At 35.9% G+C, this 14,424-nt stretch overlaps 1 long non-coding RNA gene across 4 annotated transcripts in view; it reads left to right on the top strand.

Annotated features, from left to right (window-relative positions):
- LOC116421617 overlaps nucleotides 1-14,424 on the top strand; it is a 188,107-nt gene that overhangs the window by 121,600 nt on the left and 52,083 nt on the right. For 3 of the 4 annotated variants that reach the window (XR_004232079.1, XR_004232081.1, XR_004232078.1), the window contains one exon: nucleotides 6,952-6,981. The exons of the other annotated variant lie outside the window; for it this stretch is intronic. This is a non-coding gene — a long non-coding RNA (uncharacterized LOC116421617). Of the gene's footprint in view, nucleotides 1-6,951; nucleotides 6,982-14,424 lie in introns of those variants that run through there. 4 annotated transcript variants of the gene reach the window in all.

Below are 14,424 nucleotides of genomic sequence, written 5' to 3'. Positions count from 1 at the left end.
TTATGACTCTTATTATGGATTCTCTTCTTCTTTTTCTATAGTATTTCACTTAGTGATTTCACTAGTTTCCATGTATTCAATCTTCTTCCTTCCTTCTTTTCTTCCTTCTTTTCTTTTTTCCCAGAATCTTTTTTCTTTGCCTGATTTAGCTAATCACATTTTATTTCTTTCTCACTAATATTTTATTTTTACCAATTACTTGTAAAGATAATTTTCAACATTCATTTTTGTAAGATTTTTGAGTTCCAAATTTTTTCTCCCTTCTTTCCTTACCTTTCCCCTCCCCAAGACAGAAAGCAATATGATACAGGTACAATCACTTAAAACATATTTCCATATTAGTCATCTTGTGAAAGAAAAATCAGAACAAAAAGGAAGAAACCACAAGAGAGAAAAAGCTAACTAATAAACAAAAAAGGTGAAAACAGTATGCTTCAATCTGCATTCAGTCTTCATAGTTCTCCCTCTGAATGAGGATGTCATTTTCCATTCCAAGTCTCTTGGAATTGTCTTGGATCACTGTAATGCTGAGAAGAGCTCATATATAGCTGATCATCACACAATCTTGCTCTTACTGTGTACAATGTTCTCTGGTTCTGCTCAATTCACTCAAGATCAGTTCATTTAAATCTTTACAGGATTTTCTGAAATCAGCCCAATCATCATTTCTTTTAGAACAATAGTATCCCCTTAAATTTATATACCATAGCTCATTCAGCCATTCCCCAATTGATAGGCATTCACTTAATTTTCAATCCTTCTCAACACAAAAAAGAACTGTTGCAAACATTTTTGTATATGTGGGTCCTTTCCCTTCCTTTGTGACCTCTTTGGGATACAGATCCAGTACTGATGCTACTAGCTCAAAGGGTGTGCACAAATTTATAGCTCTTTGGACATAGTTCCAAATTGCTCTCCAAAACAGTTGCATCATTTCACAACTCTATCAATAATGCATTGATGCCCCAGTTTTTCCACATCTCCTCCAACATTTATTATTACCTTTTCATTTAGCCAATCTGAGAGATGTAAAATAGTACTTCAGATTTATTTTAATTTGCATTTCTCTAATTAATAATGAGAAATTAGAGAATTTTTTCATGATTTTAGACTATCATCATTTTTCTGCAGATGATTCTTAGATGTACTTGTTGAGCCCTAATCTTTCCTGACCTCCAAACTCATGTTTCCAACTGATTGACATCCCGCCATTATTTAAAGACTCCCTTGTAAAAGGAAACACACTGCATATAGCTCAAAATGTCTGTTAATCACTTATTCAAGAGACTTTTATTAAGCAGCTACTATATGCCAGGAATTAGCTCAACACTAGGACATAAAGAATGGCAAAAGACAATCTCTGCTCTCATAAAGTTCACTTTTAAAGAAGGAATGCCTAATGAATATTCACTTGTGGAGTCTGTTTTAAAAAGCATCTTTGTTCAGTTATGTGTTGAACTAGATGCTCTTGATATTTGATACCAATATTTTTTCTCTCCAGTTAATGGCTTCTTTTTTTAATTATATTTGCATTATTCTTTTTCCTACAAAATTGTTTTTCACTATATGTATTCAAAATTGTTTAATTTGTCTTTGATAAGTGGTCCCTTGCTTGTTTAAAAATTCTCCCCCTAGCTATACATGTAAATAATATTTTCTTCTATTCTCCTCTTATATTTTTAAAAATAACATGATTTTTTATATTCAGGTTCTTTATTCTGTTGAAGCTCATTGTTTAATATAGCACAATATAAGAATGTAGGAAGTGTGGAGGGGATACTTCTCTCTCCTAGTTCTCCAATTTATCTGGAGGGGATATTCATTTTGGGTGTGTTACATATGATATAAAACAATATAAGAATATGATACAAGTGATTTTTGAGCCTTCTGAGGGCCTAAATGCTGAAATAAGCAGGAAATTGCTGCAACTCTTACATATTCACATCCAAATTCTGAAACAACAGATCCAGCAAAAAGATAGGGTGAAACAATCTTTTCACCAAGAAACTTGAAAGCAAATCAGGAAAGGTCTGTCTCCTTCAAGGAAAAGGGGAGCTCAGTTTTGGACAGAAAACATCCAGCCAAGTTAGTAGTAATCCTCCCTCCCTCAGCAAATTAGTGGTCCATCTTGAGTCCCAGTGTAGTGGAACAGGCCAACATAGACCCAAGTGGCCAGACTACCAAGTACTTCAATGTAGCCCTGGGGAAACAGTCAGATGCCCATGTAGGAACATCTCCCTGACCTCAGACCATGACAGCATTGGGATCCCAGATCAGGACCAGGTAACAAGCAAGACCCATATGGCTTCCACCAGTGCCAGTCCCCCCCTTACAGTTCTCCCCACCCCCTCAGCACAAGCACTAGACATAAGGGTCCCCCAGGATAATAGCAGTGCAGCACCAGATAAACAGCAGGGCTTGCATTGATAGTATAAGAAGCCTGAGATAGAGCCCCATCCTGGAAGCAGAACTCAAATTTAAAAGAAAGTTAAAAGACAAAAAAAGATGAGCAAAAAAACAAAAAGAATCTGACCATAGAAAGTTATTTTGGTGGCAGGGAAGATCAAGACACAAACTCAGAAGAAAACAGCAATGTCAAAACATATGGGCACTACTCCAAGGAAAAATGGGAAATGGTCTCAAATCCAGAAAGAACTCATGGAAGAGCCCAAAAAAGGACCTTAAAAATAAAATAAGAGAGAGAAGAAAAATTAGGAAAAGAGAGTGATGTAAAATCATCATGAAAAAAAGAGTCAACAGCAGCTTGACAAAACAGCTGCTTAAAAAGTAGAACTGGCCAAATGGAAAAGGAAATATAATTATTTAAACCTGATTTTTGTCAGACTGCTTTCCAAGTAACTGACATAATTAATTTCTAGTGAGGCATTGCCTCACTTTTTCTTCTCGCTCTTTAAACTGCATTGATTTCATCTATCTCACTTGCCTAGGGTCACAAAGCTAGTAAATGTCAGAGATTTCAAGTCAGGTTCAGATTCCGGATCTAGCATATTTCCACTCTACTTATGCCTCTCTGATTATGTGGGGAAAAATGGATTTTGGGGAAATTGATTACTTTCACTTTATATTCATCTATTTGTCAAACATAATAGGAAATGGAAGGTTAATATTGGAATATTACAGTATTGGTGAAGATGTGACTTGGTCCACAACTCCGGAAATCAATTTGGAATTATGAAGGAATGGATGAAAAAACATGTATTAAACAATTACTAAACATAGTACTAAATATCAGAAATACAAATATGAAAGAAAATATAGTTCCTGGTTTTGATGAGATTAAATTTCAATAGGGGAAACAAAGCAAAGAGAGGAATGATAGGGAATGAGGGGAAATTTGGACCAGACATTTGCAAAGATCATGAATGGGACCATAGAGAAGCAGATTGATACATCCCATTCAGGGATAATGATATAATTGCTTTGGTCATGGTTCATGGTTCCAGAACTGGAGGAAGAATGGAAAGGTACTTTAGAAATAATAAGGTGGTTATTGAGGAAGCTGGAGAGAATATGATTGGGAGGAGGAAATGGAGTGTAGCTGGATATCCCATTCCATCCTGTCTTCTCCAGCAGATGGCCCATTTAATTATCTCAACTCTCACTTATCTTCAGTCTCTGACTACTGACTGGCTGCTTCTCTACTGTCTACAAACATTCCTCAAACTCTCAAAAACCCCTAACTTAATCTATTCATCCCTGTTTGTCCCATTCCTGTTCTAGTTTTTATGGCTAAACTCCTTGAGAAGTCCATATACGATAGGTACACTTCCATTCTCCTTCCTAATTCCATGCAGTCTGGCTTCTCACCTCAAATTCAACTGAAGCTCTGTAAAGTTATTAATGATATCTTAATTGCCAAATCCAATAGATTTTTTTCTCAAGTTCCATCCTTCTTGACTTGTGTTCTGTTTTTGACACTTTTGATCACTCTCTTCGTGCTATTCTCTTCTCTTTAGATTTTCATAACATTCCTCATTCCTAATTCTCCTTTAACTTGTCAGATCATTCATTTTCAGTATAGTTTATTGGATTTCCATCCAAGTGACACCTGCTAACCATGGTTGTTCTTTAAAATTCTATTATGGGTTACCTTTTCTTCTATAATATTTAACTTGGTAATCTTATTGCTTCCTATAGATTCAATTATCATCTTTCTGCAAATGATTTCCAGATCTACTTTTTAGGCCTCAATATCTCTCCTGACCTCTAGATTCATGTCTCCTACTAACTATTGGACTTCTGGAACCATGTATCTTATAGATATATTAATTTTAACATTCAGAACATATCTTTCTCCTCAATCTCTCTCCTCTTCCAATTTCCCTGTTATTAATTCTATCAATCTCCTAAGTCATCCAGATTCATAACCTAGGTGTCATCCTCAACTACTTACTCTTTTATACTCCATCCTGACATATCAAAGAGTTAAGTTCTATTGTTTTTATCTATGTAACATTTCTCTCATATACCTTCTTCTTTCTGTTGACACTAAACCATCCTAGTGCAGGCCCTCATTATCTTAAACTTGGCCTATTGAAATAGTTCCCATCTCAAGTCTTTCTCCATTATAATTCATCCTTCATTCAGTTATTAAAATGATCTTCCTAAAGCACAGATCTGAATTAATGTTCCCCCCATTTAGTGAAATCCAGTGCCGTACTATTACCTCCAAGATCAAATATAATATTTTCTATTTAGTTTTTAAGGTTCTTTATTACCTGAATTTTACTTACTTCTCAAGGTTTAAATTTTTTTTTAAATCTTATTTACTTCCAGGTACTCTCCAATCTAGTGACAATGGCTTCTTTGCTATTTTTCACTCAAGACACTGCATTTCCTGACTCCATTAATTTTTATTGACTGTCACCCATGTCTGAATTTTTCTTCCTCTTAATATCTGCTTACTGGTTTTCATGGAGTGTTACAAATCTCATCTAATGCCCTCCCTTCATCTTCCTTAAAAAAAACAGTGCTTTCCTTCTGAAACTGCTCCTTGTTCCCTGAAGGCTGAGACATAGTAGACACTTAATAAATATTGGTTGGCTGACTGATTAATTTCCACTTTCTACAAGAAGCCTTTAAAAATAATGCCTTCCCTTTGAGATTATCTCTATTTATCCTTTTTATATCATATTTATACATAGCTGTCTGCATGTTATCTCTCCCATTAGCTTATGAGCTCCTTGAAAGCAGGTCCTTTTATCTGCCTCTGTATCTCTTCTTTTGTCTTTCTTTGTATTCCCGGTACTTAGTACAATACTTGGCATACAGTGAGCACTTAATAAATGCTTGTTGATTTGACTTTCCTGAAATAGTATTTTAGAGAGACAATTACCCATCAGGAAAGACTTCTTCCACCTTCCCCTCCTACAAAAATTCCCCCAGGTCTGTGTGTCTGGTTTGGTCAGTCAAGAGAAGAGCCTCAAAAAGAGGCAGCCTCCTTTTCATGAAAATAAACTGTTCCTATTCCTTTGTCTCAGTGATCCCTATATTAATCATATACCCCAAGGAGATCAATGAAAGAAATAAAAGTCCTAGATAAAACAAAATATTCACAGTGGCACTCTTTGGGGTAGCAAATGAAAAACCAAATGAATACCCATCAACTGGAAAATGGCTGAGCAAATCATGGCATATGAATGTAATGGACTATTATTACACCATAAGACACAACAATTATGAAGAATTCAGAGAAACATGGAAAGGCTTTTATGTAGAGTGAACAAAGAATCAAGAGAACAATATACACATTGGATGCAATAATGTAAATTATAACAATCTTAAAAGGCAGTCAAACTATGAGGAATTGTAATAAGCAATCTTGGTCCCATAGTACTGATAATAGATTCACATCTACCTTCTCTTGATAAAGAGGTAGGGACCAGGGTTGTGGAATACTGCAAATATTGACAGATGTGATTGTTCTTTTAGTTGGGTTTTTGCTATAAGGGAGGATTTGAAGATTGGTGGCTTAAGGGGGATTGACTGTGGTAAAGTATATATATATATATATATATATATATATATATATATATATATATACACACACACACACACACACACACACACATATATATATGTGTGTATGTATAAAGGTTTACAATAAAATCATTTTTTTAAAAAAAGAGTTCATCTAGCAAGGATGCATTTTTATGTATCCATATGTGTATATGTCAAACATCTCTTTAGACTTCTCCTTTCCAATTTGGACCTAACAGACAGTTAGAGGACAGGCACAGGTCAGCAGGCAAATAGGTTGCCTTCAATACTATTATCTCTTGGCCAAATGGTGACTTTTCCATTGCAGCCAGGCAGAACTCTCGCTGTGTAATTGGACCATTCAAAAGTAAATTGTCTGCGGCTGGAAACAAGACAGTGCCTTTTAACTCGAGCATTATAAGGTCAAGACTTAAGACATTGTGGGGAAAAGCAGTTATTGAAAAGTGATGGGAAAATCAAATTTAAAATTCAAAGCATAAATACCAGGCACGAATAGAAGGAGACAGTGATCTATTTGGCTGCTGCGGTTGCCAGGTCAGGGAAATTATTTGCATTCTTTATTTTGCTGATGCTGGGGAGCAATGAGAGGATGGTCTTTAATAACCAACTGATGGAAGGTGCCTGGAATTAAAATTGGAAGGCGTTCATGGTGACTGGTCAGCTGTTGAAGAAAAAGACCCACAGTGGAATATCAATGATTCCTGAGTGAGCTGGAGGATGACAGAAGTTTCTCTATGTCCTATTCATGAGACCCAGGTTTGGGAAGTCACTACATAGATGGACCCCATTTGTGGACTCCCAGTCAGTCAGTTGGCAAGCAGTTACTAATTGTTTATCATTGTTTTTGAATTGTTGTGTCTAATTCTTTGTGATCCTATTTGGAGTTTTCTTGGCAAATATACTGGCATGGTTTTCCATTTCCTTCTCCAGCTCATCTTATACATGAAGGAACTGAGGAAAACAGTGATGACTTGTCCAGTCACATAGCTGGTAAGTGTCTGATGCCAGATTTGAACTCACAAAGATGAGGCTTCCTGACTCTAAGCCCAGAATGCTATCTATTGTGATACTACTCTCTGGAAATATTAAAAAAAATTAATCCATCCTTCCCTTCAAGAGGAAAGAATCCTAAAATGCAGAGAGTTTAATGTGAAAGGGCCCTGAAATCATAGAGCATATATAACTAAAACTGTTAAGACTCTATATTGGGATGATACATGTAGAGTGTTAAAAATCTATAAATTTTTATAAATAAGTTTGAACTCTATAAAATCTTAATCATCACCCAGTCTAACTCTCTCATTTTACAGAGAGGGAAGTGAAGGTCTAAGAAGAAATGCTTTTTTAAGATTATACAGCCTATACTTGACTGCAGGTCTTCCTACAGCTAGCTGCCTCAGGATTCTTTTCATTTCTCTACTCTACTTCCATACAGTCTTTTTTTTTTTTTTTTTTTCCATTTTTTTTTTTTTTAATTTAATAGCCTTTTATTTACAGGATATATACATGGGTAACTTTACAGCATTAACAATTGCCAAATCTCTTGTTCCAATTTTTCACCTCTTACCCCCCCACCCCCTCCCCTAAATGGCAGGATGACCAGTAGATGTTAAATATATTAAAATATAACTTAGATACATAATAAGTATACATGACCAAAACATTATTTTGCTGTACAAAAAGAATCAGACTCTGAATTATTGTACAATTAGCTTGTGAAGGAAATCAAAAATGCAGGTGTGCATAAATATAGGGATTGGGAATTCAATGTAATGGTTTTAGTCATCCCCAGAGTTCTTTTCTGGGTATAGCTGGTTCAGTTCATTACTGCTCCATTAGAAATGATTTGGTTGATCTTGTTGCTGAGGATGGCCTGATCCATCAGAACTGGTCATCATCTAGTATTGTTGTTGAAGTATATAATGATCTCCTGGTCCTGCTCATTTCACTCAGCATCAGTTCGTGTAAGTCTCTCCAGGCCTTTCTGAAATCATCCTGTTGGTCATTTCTTACAGAACAGTAATATTCCATAATTTTCATATACCACAATTTATTCAGCCATTCTCCAACTGATGGACATCCATTCAGTTTCCAGTTTCTAGCCACTACAAAAGGGCTGCCACAAACATTCGTGCACATACAGGTCCCTTTCCCTTCTTTATAATTTCTTTGGGATATAATCCCAGTAGTAACACTGCTGGATCAAAGGGTATGCACAGTTTGATAACTTTTGAGCATAGTTCCAAACTATCTCCAAAATGGTTGGATTCGTTCACAACTCCACCAACAATGAATCAATGTCCCAGTTTTCCCACATCCCCTCCAACAATCATCATTATTTTTCCTGTCATTTTAGCCAATCTGACAGGTGTGTGTAGTATCTTAGAGTTGTCTTAATTTGCATTTCTCTGATTAATAATGACTTGGAGCATCTTTTCATATGACTAGAAATAGTTTCAATTTCTTCATCTGAGAATTGTCTGTTCATATCCTTTGACCATTTTTCAATTGGAGAATGGCTTGATTTTTATAAATTAGAGTTAATTCTCTATATATTTTGGAAATGAGGCCTTTATCAGAACCTTTGACTGTAAAATATTTTCCCAGTTTATTGCTTCCTTCTAATCTTGTCTGCATTAGATTTGTTTGTACAAAAACTTTTCAGTTTGGTATAATCAAAATTTTCTATTTTGTGGTCAGTAATGATCTCTAGTTCTGCTTTGGTCATAAAGACCTTCCCCTTCCACAGGTCTGAGATGTAAACTATCCTATGTTCCTCTAATTTATTAATGATTTCATTCTTTATGCCTAGGTCATGAACCCATTTTGACCTTATCTTGGTGTACTGGCGTTAAGTATGGATCAATGCCTAGTTTCTGCCATATTAGTTTCCAATTTTCCCAGCAATTTTATCAAACAGTAAGTTCTTATCCCAAAAGCTGGGATCTTTGGGTTTGTCAAAGACTAGGTTGCTATATTTGTTGACTGTTTTATCCCTTGAACCTACTCTATTCCACTGATCAACTAATCTATTCCTTAGCCAATACCAAATAGTTTTGGTAACTGCTGCTCTATAATATAATTTTAGATCTGGTACAGCTAAGCCACCATCATTTGATTTTTTTTCATTAATTCCCTTGAAATTCTTGACCTTTTGTTTTCCATATGAACTTTGTTGTTATTTTTCTAGGTCATTAAAATAGTTTTTGGGAGTCTGATTGGTATAGCGCTAAATAAATAGATTAGTTTAGGTAATATTGTCATCTTTATTATATTTGCTCGCCCTATCCAAGAGCATTTAATATTTTTCCAATTGGTTAGATCAGACTTAATTTGTGTGAAAAGTGGTCTGTAATTTTGCTCATAAAGTTTCTGATTTTCCCTTGGCAGATAGATTCCTAAATATTTTATATTATCAGTAGTTACTTTAAATGGAATTTCTCTTGTAACTCTGACTGTTGGATTTTGTTAGTGATATATAAGAATGCTGATGACTTATGTGGGTTTATTTTATAACCAGCAACTTTGCTAAAGTTGTGGATTATTTCTAATAACTTTTTAGCAGAATCTCTGGGGTTCTCTAAGTATACCATCATGTCATCGGCAAAGAGTGATAATTTGGCTTCCTCATTGCCTATTCTTATTCCTTTAATCTCTTTCTCAGCTCTTATTGCTATAGCTAGCGTTTCTAATACAATATTAAATAGTAACGGTGATAGTGGGCAACCTTGTTTCACTCCAGATCTTATTGGGAATGGTTGCAGTTTGTCTCCATTACATATGATGCTTACTGATGGTTTTAAATAGATGCTGCTGATTATTTTAAGGAAAAGTCCATTTATTCCTATACTCTCAAGTGTTTTTAATAGGAATGGATGTTGGATTTTATCAAATGCTTTTTCTGCATCTATTGAGATGATCATATGGTTTTTGTTAATTTGGTTATTAACATGGCCAATTATATTGATAGTTTTCCTAATATTGAACCAGCCCTGCATTCCTGGTATAAATCCTACTTGATCATAGTGTATTATCTTGGAGATGATTTTCTGTAGTCTTTTTGCTAATATCTTATTTAAGATTTTAGCATCAATATTCATTAGGGAGATTGGTCTATAATTTTCTTTCTCTGTTTTCAGCCTACCTGGTTTAGGTATCAGTACCATGTCTGTGTCATAGAAGGAATTTGGTAGGACTCCTTCATTCCCTATTTTATCAAATAATTTATATAGCATTGGGGCCAATTGTTCTTTAAATGTTTGGTAAAATTCACATGTAAATCCATCTGGTCCTGGGGATTTTTTCTTAGGGAGTTGTTTAATTGCCTGTTCTATTTCTTTTTCTGAAATGGGACTATTCAAGCAATTTACTTCCTCCTCTGTTAGTCTGGGAAGTCTATATTTTTGGAGGTAGTCATCCATTTCACTTAGGTTATCAAATTTATTGGCATAAAGTTGAGCAAAATAACTCCTTATTATTTCTCTAATTTCCTCTTCCTTGGTGGAAAGTTCTCCTTTTCATTTTAAGACTACTAATTTCATTTTCCTCCCTCCTTTTCTAATCAGATTTACCAAAGGCTTATCTATTTTATTGGCTTTTTCATAGAACCAACTCTTAGTTTTATTAATTAGTTCAATAGATTTTTACTTTCAATATTTTTAATTTCTCCTTTTAATTTTAGAATTTCCAATTTAGTATTTGATTGGGGTTTTAATTTGGTCTTTTTAGTTTTTTAGTTGCAAGCCCAATTCATTAATCTTTTCTTTCTCTGTTTTATTCAAGTAAGCCTCTAAGGATATAAAATTCCCTCTTATTACCGCTTTGGCTGCATCCCACAAATTTTGGTATGATGTCTCATCATTGTCATTATCTTGAGTGAAATTATTAATTGTATCTATAATTTGCTGCTTCACCCAATCATTCTTTAAGATGAGATTGTTTAGTTTCCAATTACTTTTGGTCTATTTACCCCTAATTTTTGTTGAATGTAGTTTTTATTGCATCATGATCTGAAAAGAAAGCATTTACTATTTCTGCTTTCTTGCATTTAATTTTGAGGTCTTTATGTCCTAATATATGGTCAATTTTTGAATAGGTTCCATGAACTGCTGAGAAGAAAGTATATTCCTTCTATCTCCATTCAATTTTCTCCAAAGATCCAACATACCTAATTTTTCTAATATTCTGTTTACTTCTTTAATTTCTTTCTTATTTGTTTTGCGGTTTGATTTGTCTAATTCTGAGAGTGCAAGGTTGAGATCTCCTACTATTACAGTTTTGTTGTCTATTTCTTCTTGCAACTCTCTTAACTTCTCCTTTAGGAAGCTGAGTGCCATACCACTTGGTGCATATATGTTTAATATTGATATTGCTTCGTTGTTTATGCTACCCTTTAGCAGGATGTAGTTTCCTTCCTTATCTCTTTTAATTAGATCAATTTTACTTTTGCTTGATCTGAGATAAGGATGGCTACCCCTCTTTTTGACTTCACCTGAAGCATAATAGATTTTGCTCCAGCCTTTTACCTTTACTCTATATGTATCCCCTGCTTTAAATGTGTTTCTTTAAACAACATATTGTAGGGTTCTGACTTTTGATCCAGTCTGCTATCTGCCTCCTCTTTATGGGGAGTTCATCCATTCACATTTACGGTTAGAATTACTAAATCTGTATTTCCTGCCATCCTAATAACCCCAGATTGTGCTTTACTTATTCTTGCCTCCCCAACCCTCTTTCCCTCTTTTAAACTTATGTCCCCTCTTGTATCACGATACTTATCCTCTTTATAATCCCTCCTCCCCCTTTGAGTCTTTCCCCTTCCTTCCCTTATTACTCTTTTCTTTTCCCTTTTCCTCTCCCCGTTTTTAATGAGGCGAGAGAGAATTTTCTCTAAAACAAATGTCAATTATTTTTCCTTTGAGCCAACTCTGATGAGGTAAGATTCACACAATGTTCCTCCCCTCTCTAAATTCCCTCAGATATGATAAGTTTCCTTAGCCTCTTTGTGGGATGTGGTTTCCCTCTTTTATCCCTCCTTCCCACCTTATTCTGCCATCATCCCTTTTCCATATCTACTTCCCTTTTTTATGTTATATCAGTACTATCAAATTTTACATGTATTTTTTTGTATATCCACAACAGAAATACAATTCTCAAGAGTTATTTTTACCTTTTTCTGCATCTCTTGAGTTCTATTCTTGGAGATCAAATTTTTGTTTAATTCTGGTTTTCTTCAGAAACAAATGGAATTCATTTGTTTCATTAAATGTCCATCTTCTTCCCTGGAAGAAAATGCTCAGCTTAGCTGGGTAGTTTATTCTTGGCTGCATCCCAAGTTCTTGTGCCTTTCGAATATCATATTCCAGGCCCTTCTTTCCTTTAATGTAGAGGCAGCCAGATCCTGGGTGATCCTTATTGTGGCACCTCGGTATTTAAATGGTTTTTGGCTGCTTGTAAATTTTTCCTTTATCTGATAGTTCTGAAATTTTGCCACAATATTCCTTGGTGTTTTTATTTTAGGGTTTCTTTCAGAAGGTGTTCGATGAATTCTTTCAATGCCTATTTTACCTTCTGATTCTATTACATCTGGGCAGTTCTCTTTGATGATTTCTTGTAAAATAGTATCTAGGCTCTTATTTTCATCATAGTTTTCGGAAAGTCCAATAATCCTCAGATTATCTCTCCTAGATCTATTTTCCAAGTCTGTCATTTTAGCAAGTAGATAATTCATGGTTTTTTCCAGTTTGTCATTTTTTTGGTTTTGCTTGACTGATTCTTGCTGTCTCAATGCATCATTAGTTTCAATTTGTTCAGTTCTAATTTTAAAGAATTATTTTCTTCATTAGCTTTTTTACTTCTTTCTGTATATGTCAATTGAGTTTTTGAATGTATTGTTTTGGTCTGTGGAATTTTTTCCATTTCACTAATTTTTTTTAGTGAATTATTTTCTTTTCCAATTCACCGATCCTACTTTCTTCGTGTTCTTTGTCTTTTCCAATTCCTGGATCCTACTTTCTAGTGAATTCTTTATTTTTCCAATTCACAATTCTTACTTTCCTGTGATTTTTTTTTTTCCAATTCACCAATTTGCACTTCCTGGGAATTTTTTAACTTTTCCAATTCGTATTTCAGGAAGTTGTTGCTCTCTTGTAAGGCTTCTCTTTCCTTTCCCCATTTATCTTCTAACTCTCTTTTGAGACTTTTAATGGTCTCTTCTATGAGAGCATTATGTAAAGGAGGACAGTCTGATGCATTTTTGCTGTTTGAGGTCTCTTCAGGTTTGCTGACCTGCTCTTTTTCTGCATAGAAGCTGTCGATCGTTCTTTTCATCTTTTTATTCATGTTTTAAAGCCTTTAGGGTAGGTCTCCTAGGCAAGGGGGTTACCAGCTTCCTCTGCAGAGCAGGGAAAGATTTAAACCGATTTCCGGCTCCGAGGTATGGGAGTGCTCTGGGTGAGAGTTTTCCCTTCCCCCAACAGGAAGTGGATTCAGCACTGGCCGAGCTATCAAACGGCTTAGTAGGGCTGAGTGGATTATCGATTGCCCTAGGCTAGAGACTAAGGGGTGAAAGTGTCACTGCCCCAGGCCGGAGCCTCTTGTGGGACTGTGAGTATTAGCAGCTGAGCGCAGACCGCAGACCGCCCGGAACTCTGCCCCAGTGTCTCTGCCCAATGCAAATCGGCCCTGGAAAAGCTCTATGGCCCCAAGCCGAGCTCCCCACTGTGCAGATTGGAGGCTAACCCGGGCTGCGTCCTCCTGCCGTGCAGGATCACAACTGCCCCAAGGAAAAGCCCTGTACTGCGGGTTGGGGCTGCGCGCTTGTGCTGAGATCTGTGCTTTCACCCTCGGTTTGAGACTCTCCTCGGAACCTAATTTCTCTCCCCGTCTGCGCCGATCTCCCCCCTGGCCCCGTAACCAACCTTTTTTGGCGAGACTGCAGATTTTCTTTGGCAGGTGAGTTGTTCTACTTCTTATCTTTCCGAATTGTAGCAGTCAAGACTATTTTTGAGGCTCGATATAATATTGGTAACGAGGGTAAGAGAAGAGCTTAGAAAGTCGCGTGTGTCTTCTCCGCCATCTTGGCTCCGCCCCCCCATACAGTCTTAATTTCCCATCATTTCTCTTTCTATCTGCCCATCTTACTTTTTCAACTATAATGCTTAATCCATATGAATTCATCGAGGGTTCACTACAAGCAAGGTACCATACTAATTCTAATAGGATTTCCCCCAACCAACTTCATAAGCACCTCTGTATGTGACAAGCTCCCTTTCTGGATAAGGTAGGCTACTGTCTTCTTCCTGTGATCCTCAAATTCTAGGATGATTCATCACTCATGGCTCAGCCTCTAGCCAGTGAACACAGGAACACAGAGTCTGTTTGGATCTAGCTAATATAATTCAA

This window comes from Sarcophilus harrisii, chromosome 2 (assembly GCF_902635505.1).
Source record: "Sarcophilus harrisii chromosome 2, mSarHar1.11, whole genome shotgun sequence".
Lineage (NCBI taxonomy): Eukaryota > Metazoa > Chordata > Mammalia > Dasyuromorphia > Dasyuridae > Sarcophilus > Sarcophilus harrisii.
The sequence above is the reverse complement of the archived record's forward strand: the minus strand, read 5'-3'. Positions and strand labels throughout refer to the sequence as shown.